Source organism: Enhydra lutris, unplaced genomic scaffold (assembly GCF_002288905.1).
Source record: "Enhydra lutris kenyoni isolate GAN:26980312 unplaced genomic scaffold, ASM228890v2 scaffoldscaffold2, whole genome shotgun sequence".
Lineage (NCBI taxonomy): Eukaryota > Metazoa > Chordata > Mammalia > Carnivora > Mustelidae > Enhydra > Enhydra lutris.
The window spans coordinates 99,224,829-99,235,053 of NW_019154086.1; positions in this window are offsets into that span (position 1 = coordinate 99,224,829).

A 10,225-nucleotide genomic window follows, 5' to 3' on the forward strand; every position below is an offset into this window, starting at 1 on the left:
AATAAACTATATAAATCAAATATATAAGCATTATTCTAAAGTTTTGGGCTTTGCTTCAAGAGATTGGCATCTCTTTAGTTTCACTGTGAGAGCAATAACCAGTCACTGGGGAATCTAAGAGGATATGTAAACTGGAAGCAAACTGAAATGAATGCTAATATATACATCCATATACATGTATGCATGGTACATATGGTATCATCATATATTAAATCCCATGGCTTTGGAAGAAAGTTCTGAACAGCTCTAATAGAAAATGATAAAGTATATTGCAAAATAGAATATGTAGACTTTCAAATTGGAATTCAAAGTTTTGTAACATTTGTCAATATCTGCCAAACTTTTCAGTAGGTGCTTTGATGCTTGATTCTTTGTTTGAGTATCAGAAAATCTTTTTCCCATATGGAAGCTTGACACATATTCCTAAGCTACATGGAATAGACACTTTGACTTGGATGCAAAAGATCTGTGGTCTTTGCAAAGTCATTACAATTTCTCTTGTGGTACAGATGAAGCCATAAATAAATACATGTACACATATTACATCAATCGTCTCCTGTGTTTTTGAGTATCTTACGTGCTCTTACTCATCAGAGTAAGGAAGGCCCATACTTAAAGGAAGTGTGCACAGTGGGTTTCATCAAATATAATGTTTTTCTTCTCTTTCTACCCTCATCCAATTCCAATAAGTACTTTACCTACACTAATTCCCGTCAACTTAACCTGTACTGGTTATTCTTGTAAAAAAGAAATGTTAAAGAGTATTGAAAACATGGTATTTTTTCCTTCTAAAACTTTGTCTTTTTTTTTTTTTTAACATAAGCTAAAAAGAAAAGATAATCATTCTGTTAGAAATTTAGCCAACTGCATCTTCAGGTCTTCCTCTGTTATAATATATATTTTTAGTATATATTACTATATATTCATACTAATATATGTATAATAATATAATTTTAGTATATATTAGTATATATTCATACTAAATCTCTAATAGTAATCATTTCACAGGCTTTTGTGCTCAGAAAGGAAAATAAAGGAGACCCTGAGATTATAATAGCATTGACTAGTATTAACTGTGAGAATTTGTTACCCAAAAAGGATAGCTTTTTTTCAAAAGTTTACTTTGGTTTTAAAAATTAATATTTATTTATTTGAGTAATAAATTCATAAACCTAATTCATTCTTATACTTTTAAGTTCAATGGACAAAATTTATTACTCCATTTATAACTCAAAAAAATATTAACAATCACTTCTAAGGAGACTGAGATTAATTTATAAACACATTTAAAAAGTTAGTTTAGGGCACCTGAGTGGCTCAGTCAGTTAAGCCTCTGACTCTGGTTTTGGCTCAGGTGGTGATCTCAGGGCCGTGAGAAAGCCCCAAGGTGGGCTCTGCACCCAGCATGTCTGCCTGTACCTCTCCCTCTGCCTCTGCCCCTCTCCCTCATTCTCAGGGACATGTGCACACACACACTGTCTCTTTCTCTCTCAAATAAACACATAAAATCTTTTTTAAAAAATTTTAAAAGTTAGTTTAGATTTCTTTAAATATTTTTAATTGCATCTGTATCTATTTGGATACTTAATTGTCCAATTTACAAAAATATTTAAAATCTTTCATATATTTAACTCTTCTATACATGATAAATTAAACTTATAGACATGATGGACATCAAGTTCTCTTAAATATTCCAATATTATGCCTAAGCTTTGACCTTTGACTTTAAAACCACAAGTCTAAAATGATTATGCAGGCCACACATTTTGAATTAGAATCCTTATCTAATGTTATTTTAGTGACTGATGGTTGACATGAAGACTAATAACCAATAGCCTTCCAGATTCATCGTAAGAATGTGCTTTGAAGATAAGTCTGGCCATGTGATTTGTTTTGGCCAACAAAATAAGAGCAGAAGCAACATGTGTTGCTTTGAGGCCAGAAAACTTCAAGAGGCAGTGCTATATTCTCTTCCCCCGGAAACATTGATCAGCCTTGCTCCAGATGGTGGTGACTGTGTCATTGTCAGTCCCTGATATTTTCCTGTCCTTCCTTTTGTAACAACACGGGTGGAAACTGAGGGCATTATGCCAAGTGAAATTAGTCAGAAAAGAAAAATATCATGTGTTCTCTCTTATATTTGGAATCTGAAAAAGGCTTTCTACTTAGAGAGTGGAATGGTGGTTGCGAAGAGTTAGGTGCTGAGGAATATGGGGAGATGTTGGTCAAAGGGTACAAACTTCCAGGTAAAAGATGAATAAGTTCTGAGGATATAGGGTATAGCATATAGATAGCAACACTTGAGTAATATATACCTGAAAGTTATGAAGACAGTAAATCTTGGATTTTCTCACCACACACAACAATGGTAATTATGTGAGGTGATGGATGTTAACTAACCTTATTGTGGTCATCACTTCACAACATACACATGTGTCAAAATATGTACTCATTAATCTTACACAATGTTACATGTCAATTTTATCTCAATAGAACTAGAAAAAGAAATAAAGAAAATTAATTTAATTTTTTAAGCATATTTTCCTGACTGTCCTTGAGGAACACACAGCCTAAGATCCAGGGATGCTGGGAAATAACTCTAAGTCTCTTCAGTTTGGGGGTTCTTTGTTATCATAACCTAACCAAGCTCATCCTGACTGATAAATAAACCAAATTCTCTTAACCATTATAAATACTATAATACCAAGGTAATAGAGTTTCTCAAATGCAATACATAGATTATTGATACTGTAGATTTGGCCCTATTAAATATTTCTAGACTTAATTCTGTTTTCCTAAGGCTGAAAGACTGAATAACTAATCATCCTAAATAATTTTGGAGAAATTTCCTGCAGGAATTCTTGAGGATATTTTCTCCATTTATAGAGATTTCTTAGACTAAGACAGTAGGAGGAAATAAAATCTGGAATAGGGCAATTTTTCTCATGACCTGGAATGCCAAGCTAAGCCTTTATGTACATACCATGTTGCAGGCTCCAAATTTAAAGAAAGGATTAGATGTGGATCCCATGAAACTGGTTTGAGTTTGTCATTAGCAAATTTTCTAGTCTCATTAATCAGGGTCTACTATCCCTACCTGATGGCTACACCACTTATTTAGCCTACCTAATAGAAATATATTCTGTTCCAACTTTTTTTCATAGTTTTCCTATTTCTTAGGTTCAGAGCTTAAGTATGTTTTATAAATATTCCAGTTGCATTTAGGATGCTATAAGACATGGTTGATTCATGTCACAACTTCTGAAGAGAGCCCTTTCATGACTGGCAGGTGTTTATTGCAAGAATTTTCTGATTTTCCAGGTTTAATAAATTGTTCTTCCATAGCTTTGCTCCGTGGAACTTGTGGTGTCTCAACCGGCCTGAACACTACCACTGGATGACTGGGGCCTCCTTATACCCTTGAGATGGTTAATTTTATGTGTCTACTTGGCTGGGCAATGGGGTCCCCAGGTATCTGGCCAAAAGTTATTATAGGTGTTTTATGAGAATGTTTTGGTTGAGATTAACACTTAAATGAGTGGACTTTGAGTAAAGCAGATTGCTCTCCATAATGTGGGAGGCCATCATCCAGTCAGTTGAAAGCCTGAATAGAAGAGAAGAATACTTTTCTCCCCACTCCATTTCCCAACTGAGAGAGAATTTCTCCAGCAGGCTGCCTTTAGATTTCTTCCGCAACATCAGCTCTTTCCGATTCTACTACACATGGTCCTTGGACAAAAATGGAACATTAGCTGTCCTGGGTTGCCAGCTTGTCACCCTGACCTGCAGATTGTGGATCTGCCAGCCTCCACAATCACATGATCTAATTCCTTATAATAAATCTCTATACACACACACACACACACACACACACACACACACACACACACGCATGCACGCGCGCGCATGCGCACACGCGCTAATGGTCCTGAGTCTCCTACTCATATGTCCGTATCATTTCCCAGCATCCCTGGATCTTTGCATTTGCTCTCATTTGTGTGGGCTTTGAACAGAAAGAGATTGGAAATTAATCTCCTCTTATTCTGCCTTCCATCTATCTTTTTGTTTTTAATATTTAGGAAAATATATGATTTGGGCAAAAAAAAAAAAACATAGGAGACATTTTTGTGTTTTACTGTTATAGTCCTTTCAAAGTATACTTTCAAGATTCCTTAAAATAGTTACTTATTCAAACAATTTTTTTGTGCCTTTAATGGCAGGAAGGGATGACATTACTTATATTTGTCTTTGGAGAATCTGACTTGCAAACATGAAAGGACCCTCTTCTGGGATATTGTCTTCTTACACTAAAATAGTGTAAATAGGTACATTGATATGGGGATGGTTTTGTAGATCAAACTACTGTTTTACACAATTTAGGAGAGAAACATGAAGTGATATCAGGCTAGAGGAAATAGCTGAGAATCTCTCCTCTACTTAATCATTAAACACAGCAGAGGGCAGCTTGCCCATAGTTTTAGAATATCTATGCCCAGGCTTGAGCAAAAATTAAAAGGGCAGTAAAAAACATAACAACTTCTTTTTAGGAATGAGAACCCTCCCGCTATATTTAAATCTCACTTAACCATTCATCTAACAACTCAGGAGACATTGTGCTTATTAGCTCTTACCCAGTCAATTAAGCTTAATAAAGAAAAAAATATTGAAAATGAAATCTACTTCATGTCTTCATATTATGGGAATAAACAGGAAAAAGCCAGTTTTTATGTAGTAATTTCAGGGTTTTCAAAAAATCCTTTCTTTCAAGTAAAAGAAGTGATAAGGTGTGGAGGCCAGGACAAGAGAATTTGCAGTCATGAAAATCTGACTCATCAATTGCTCCATCACATAGGTGTGTGATTTTGTTAAGACTCACACATCTTGCCCATAAAAGAAGATAATAATTTCTCAGCAAACTTGTCATTAGAAATAAAGTTAACATATGTAAAATACCTCAGAGTAGGTCCTGAAAAAAATAGATGCTATTGTTTTACACAATCTTTAAATTGCAACTTTACCCAGTACAAGCTGAATCTCATTGCTATTAGTTCATGGGATATGTAAAGACGTGTTGGTTTTTTTTACCTTTTATTATAGAAATGATATAATTTGCTTTTAGATTTCTGAGTGAAAATGAAAAGCAAAGCCATAATTTCTTTTTTCTTTTTTTAAGGTTTTCTTTATTTATCTGACAGAGAGAAAGAGAGAGAGAGAGCACACAAGCAGGAGGAGGGGCAAAGGGAGAATAAAAAGCAGGTTCTCTGCTGAGCAGGAGCCTGACTCAGGACTTGATCCTGGACCCTGGGGTCATGACCTGAGCAGAAGGCAGACACTTAACTGACTGAGCCATTTATGCGCCCCAAAAGCCAAGATTTCTGTTTCTCTGACAAAAGAATTCAAAAGTGGGAAAAGTGTTCTAGAGCAGAATCACAGGAAGAGAGAAAGAGGAACTAAAGCAACAAATAATGCAATGGAGAGTCCTTCGCTCTCCAGGATGCATCATACACACGCTTTACCTCTGAGATCTGGAATCTTTCTTTTCTAGGTGAAAATTAGACAACTTATTGTTCTAGGAGGAGCATCTACATTGTTTGGAGTGTTTACATGGTGGATAAAGAGGGATGAAATATGCTGAAAACTTCTTCTAGAGGCAACAACAGAATAATAATGAAGAACATCCCTTCAGAAGTCAGACTTCCCAGTGCTGCGACTTTCCAGCTATAAAGCCTGTGTGAGCCCAGCTCTCTGTCCATGAAATGAAAATCATAGTCTTTTCTTCACAGTGTAATAGAGTAATTGTGAAAAGTAAACAAATAATACCCGGAAAATATTTAGGATGGCTCCCAGCATGTACCAATATTTATTATTAATGGTAATTATTGCTGATCAACCAAACAGAAAAAAACAACTCCTACTCTGTCAGGAAAAAACAGACAGAGGCCCAAAGCGGGGGAGTTCAGAATCAAGACCAATCCTGGGCATGTTCTGGGTCCTGCCTAAATCCCTGTATAAACTAATTTTCCCCTTCTCCACCATTTTCATGTAAGTTAAGTCAAAATAAAACAAACACTAAAGAGAGCCTCAAATAAGTGATTAAAAGGCATTTAGGAATCTGAGGGTAGTCTGTGAGAAGGAATGTAGAGCTCCATTTTTGTCCCAGATTGGTATTTCATTGGCTATATTTGTCAACCTTTATGAAGTGATGCCATATAAGAAAAAATCTGAAATCTTATTGGCTTATTATAACACCTAAAATTTATTTCCTCACATTCCTGTGAGGCAACTACAGTGGCTATGCTTATAGTCCAGACTGTGCATCAGATTCGTGTCACTCATCCTGAGACCTGCAACAACCCTCACAGGCTGAGGTACCCACAGCCACCACCAGTAAATTCTCCTCATGGCAGAGGGCAGAAACACAAGAGCTAAAGCCTAATGCCATAAAGTTAAAATCTTCTTTGAACAGGAAGTATGTCATATCCGTTCACATTCCATTTGTCAAAATCAATCATATAACCAGGTCTAACCTCTTTGGAAAAAGGAGGATGTGCGGGGGGGGGGGCTTGTGGGTAGTATTTGCTGGATAATAATATATTCTATCACTCTTGCTAAACTGCCAGAGTCCCATCAAGTTCAGAACCTTGGCTGACTACCTCAATTAACCTTATTCTAGTGATAGGAGTCTCAAATGTCAAAGTGTTTCAAAATTACCACAGGAACTTGTTAAAAATGTAAATGACTTGCCCCTCCCACAGTGATCGTGATTTAATAAGTTTGAGAATAAGAGCCAGATCTGTGTCCTGTTATCAACCTCACCAGTAATTCCATCATACACAAATGTTTGAGAATCCCTGGGAAGAACTATCACTAGAAATCAGAGCAAGTCACTACTGAGAGCAATTGCCTTCATCTTGTGTCTTGTTGTCCCAATGGAGAAAGGAGAAAAAGACAATAACAACATTCCTACCTGCAGGAAATTGAGAATGCATTGGGCTTTCTGGTGGATTGAATTATTGGCTCCTACTACTTCTTTCCATGTTTCCGTATCCCTACCACTTAACTTTGCAGTACTTCCTAAATTTTCCCACCTTCTTGATCTTAGACATAGCCATATGACCCACTTTGGCCAACAATATACAGAAATAACAGTGTGCCAGTTCCAAGGTCAAACCATGTTCCTGCTTAGCCGCCTGAATTTCACCTGGAGAAGAGTCTCTATTAGTACTTGCTACCTCCCCAGAGGGGGCCCCAGAATTAAGATTCATTGGCACAAGTAACCACAAGCAGAAATCCAAGCCCAGTCAGACACAAATTAAAGCAGAGCTACCTACCTGCAACCAGCTAGATCAACCAACCTCCACCTGAAAACCATATGTGCTCAAGAAAGACTATTTTTTTAAAGATGTTATTTATTTATTTGACAGACAGAGATCACAAGTAGGCAGAGAAGCAGGCAGAGAGAGGAAGGAAAGCAGGCTCCCTACTGAGCAGAGAGCCCGATGTGGGCTCAATCCCAGGACCCCGGGATCATGACCTGAGCCGAAGGCAGAGGCTTAACCCATGAGCCACCCAGGTACCCCAAGAAAGACTATTTTGAACGAATAACTGTTGGAGTGGTTTGTTACTCAAAAAATATGAACTCACACAGGGTTTAAGAATCACTTTCTAAGACATTTTCTTTCTATCTCCCCAGTCCTAGTGTCCTATTGGGCAGAAGTTATAGGAATTCATGCTCCTTACAAGAAATGAAGCACAGGGCATCTGGGTGGCTCAGTGGGTTAAGCCTCTGCCTTCGGCTCAGGTCATGATCCCAGGGTCCTGGGATCGAGCCCCTAATTGGGCTCCCTGCTCAGTGGGGAGCCCACTTCCTCCTTGTTCTCTGCCTGCTTCTCTGCCTACTTGTGATCTCTGTCTGTCAAATAAATAAATAAAATCTTAAAAAAAAAAAAAGAAATGAAGCTCAAGTTTAAGCATAATAATATGTGGGGGGTTTTTTCTGAAGCATTAAGCATATATACCACTAGGGAAAATTTTCAACTGAATTCATACTGTCATTTATTTGAATATACCTAAAGAAGAAACACATAAATATAGAAGAGTAAAATGAGAAGGGGGGAAAAAAAAAAGAATATTTAGGTCATACAACAGCACCACTTTTTTTTTTTTTTTTTTTTCAAAATAGAAACAGATTGTTGTACAGAATCCAGCAATTCTGGTGGAAATACTCTGCAATGGAAGCATGTTTTCCATTAACTTAAATACTGTGTTAACCTCAATCAAAAATACTCTTTCTTAAACTGAATGCAGAATTTATAGTCCTGAGAAATAGTGCCTGCTGTCTAAATGTGCAAGGGGTCTGATGCAAACGACTCTGCCCCATGTGATTTTTTAAAATTCTTAGTTTTGTTTTGCTAAAACAAAATAAAAACATAAAGGCGCATTTAACCTCCCTCCCAGCCAAGCACCTCCGCCAAGTGAGATACCTTTTAAAACTACGGAGTCTATTTTCCTTTCTTGCTGTGATGTGTTGTCTTGAGTCTTAAGAATATGATTTCTCCCTACCCAATAAAACTACTCATGAAAAACTTCTGAAATGTAGACAACCTCTCCCATCCCAAGACTCCCGGAGGCTGACATTACATGACAGTGACCTTTCCACTGAGGTAGTGAGTCCAAGAATCATCATGGAAGCTCTGTCCTTGCAGGAAGTGACATGACAGGTGGTAGTGTGTGTCTGAGCTGCACCCAGGGCTTTGGGGCAAGTGGAAGCACCTTGCTATGGAGGAGGGAGACACATGGTTTGGAGCAAGGTGGAGCCTTCATGGGAGGACTCAGGCCTCAGCGGCTACAGCCCACTCCGGGTCTTGCCAGTGACTCATATATTTCTCTTGTGCTTCACCTTTGTCCTTCGAAGGACCTGACAGAATGTGGAAACTATTAATCACGTCTTAGAAACAAATGAGGAACAAGCAGTGGAGGGAGGGGAATGGAAGGGCTGGAGAAAGGAAGAGTAAAAGTCCAAATAGATCTTGGATGAAAACTCATTGCAAAAAAAAAAAAAAAAAGAGCCTTGATCAAAAGAAGGTTTCGGGGTAACGCGACCATCCTTCCTCCCTTCGCAGGCAAACTCTTCCTTTTGTTACTGAAAAAGAAAGAGTTCCCTACAGATACCCAGCCCTAGAGACAAACAAAAACCAACTCTATATTCGTTCTATGTGACATCAACAATTTACGGGCTTAGCTGAATTGATTTCACAGCCTGGAAGGCTGTGATGATAAATATAATGGGGATAACTGGCCATGGGGGTGGTAAGTGAATTACCTACTGTTTATATGATCTTTACAACATTCAGAATACTTAATGCTATTTCCCAAAAGGCTGAGTTTCAGTAAAAGCAATGCCAGGGATCTTGGCATTCTATAAATCTCATTTATGACCTTAGTCACTAGGACACTTGGCTTCTTTAATTACATTTGACGGTCGCTTCCACAATCGTAAACATAATCCTCTGAATCATTTCCACTCTTTGGAAATGTCGGTTTTAATGTCACACATAAATTCCAGCATAGTGCTAATTCCTAACTTAATTTGCAAAATATTCAAGCCAATATATGGTCTTTTCTATCATTTCATCAGAAAGCAGAAAATTGCTCAAGTCTATGACTCATTCATTCTACAGTGGACCATAACAACAAGGTCCATCAATCACATGAGTGGTCATATTTGCTTTTCAAAGTGCACATTGTCTTTCAAACAGGAGAGCACAAAATTACGGAGTAGTCCCTCTTGCAAAGTAAACTCCCAAGATAGAAGCATAAGCTCAAATTGTTACCATTCTCGCTACGATTACATTTTAAATATTCCTCTAGTTCTCGTTCATCCTTTAGAATCCATTTTAAATCATTTGGAATGTCCTTTTGCTGACTCCTGCCCCACAAAGTTCCTTCCTCTGGCTCTCTGGTACCTTCCTCAGATGAGTAAGTGCCCCATGCACCAACACCAAACTTCCCAGCTATTTTCTCCAGTTAGAAATTGGTCAGATACTGTTTCTCTTGTGGTATTAGAAATGGATTTAAACCCACTTCCTCATCCAAAAGTGAACTTAAGATACATTGGTATGGAGGCGCCTGGGTGGCTCAGTGGGTTAAAGCCTCTGCCTTCAGCTCAGGTCATGATCCCAGGGTCCTGGGATTGAGCCCCATGTCATGCTCTCTGCTCAGCAGG